The sequence below is a fragment of the Cebus imitator genome, unplaced genomic scaffold (assembly GCF_001604975.1).
Source record: "Cebus imitator isolate Cc_AM_T3 unplaced genomic scaffold, Cebus_imitator-1.0 Scaffold192, whole genome shotgun sequence".
NCBI classification, from domain to species: Eukaryota; Metazoa; Chordata; class Mammalia; order Primates; family Cebidae; genus Cebus; species Cebus imitator.
In genome coordinates, this window is record NW_016107507.1 from 1121193 (window position 1) to 1122588 (window position 1396).

General features: G+C 37.2%; 1 protein-coding gene and 1 pseudogene across 2 annotated transcripts in view; both read right to left on the reverse strand.

The window, feature by feature from the left end:
• LAMB1 (laminin subunit beta 1) overlaps positions 1-1396 on the reverse strand; it is a 96374-nt gene that overhangs the window by 91617 nt on the left and 3361 nt on the right. The gene's annotated exons all lie outside the window — the stretch shown is intronic.
• LOC119473904 lies at positions 661-828 on the reverse strand (annotated as a pseudogene).

The window sequence follows — 1396 nt, forward strand, 5'->3', positions numbered from 1 at the left end:
AAAAAAAAAAAAAAAAAAAAAAAAAAAAAAAAAAAAAAAAAAAAAAAAAAAAAGTTTTAGGGTAGCTTTGAATTTCTCTCACTTTCTTTCTCCCAAAATGGGAGCCAGAGGCACCCAGGGAGTTGGGTTAGGAGAGTTATCTACCTTCTGTGCATTCCATCAAGGCAAATCATAAACAGAGCTTAATAGTTCCCTTTCCACATGGAGCTTGGCTCTGTACCTACATTTTCTGAAATGCAGATTATTCTTAAGTCTGAAAATGAGGCTAAGACTGAAATAGAGACCCACATGTATTTTACAAATGGCATTTAATTAAGAGTAATACTCTTATAAGAACACAATTAACTGACTGTACTTTTACATTGTATTTCAGATCATATTTATTTAGTTATTACCTTCTTCTCAGAAGGATTTGGCGACTGGAGAGATGTACTGTCTAAAACACAGAGACTAAAACCAAGGGATGCATTGGGAGCCTGGATAAAACAAGCTTCCTGTCTCAATCTTGATGCCCACTAGATGTTGAGAAAAGCATGTGCCCAGCCCCTTTCTTTAGGTCCTGCAGCTATCTGTGTAAAGCACTCACAAATGCATGGCTAATCATATATGTCAGAGAGCCTGGCTGCTGTTGCTTTTTTTTTTTTTTTTTTTTAAAGGGAAACTGCTAAGACTGTACCCTCTTCCTCTCCCAAAGGAAGAGAAGAACCAAGAAGCAACACCAAGAGGAGAGACCATTGCGCCTCTTGCTTGTGGTTTCTGATACTCTATGCATTGAGAGAAATTACTCTAGTAACAAACTATAGAAATGATCACTAAGAGGATAGTCTTTCCAGGTGCTTTTAATGCAAGCAGTCTTATTCGCCTTTTGGTTAAAGCTGATTTCAGAATCTGGTGATTCATTTACAGGATGTCCTGGCCTCTCAAGTAAATGTTAGCACAATATTGTAGGTAAAATTCAAATGCTAATATTAGAAAAGAAACATCAACTGCCTTCAGTAACTCGTAGTCAAGGAAACTAGTACTAGAGAACAATCACCAGAACTAAAAAAAAAAAAAGTTTAATTACAGCCTCCCTTCTAATCAGGAGGAAGCAGTCTAGACATCTCTGTATAAACTGGGAAGCAAATGAACGCAATCCACTTTACCACCACATTCCTTTGGTCTAATTTATCAGGTCCAGAATGGGCTTTCTGTTTTGTAAAAGTGACTCCTTTTAAGAGATCTGCTGTGCAAACCACACAATACTGTCCTCCTTCTGAAGGGCAATTATACAGGTGGGTGGGCTGACCACATTCTGAGCAATTAGCTTGGAACTTGCTCTGTATGTGAGACTGATACTTTCTGCTTTTGTTAGAGGCCAGAAATATCAGCCTTTTTTTTTTTTTTTTTTTTTTTT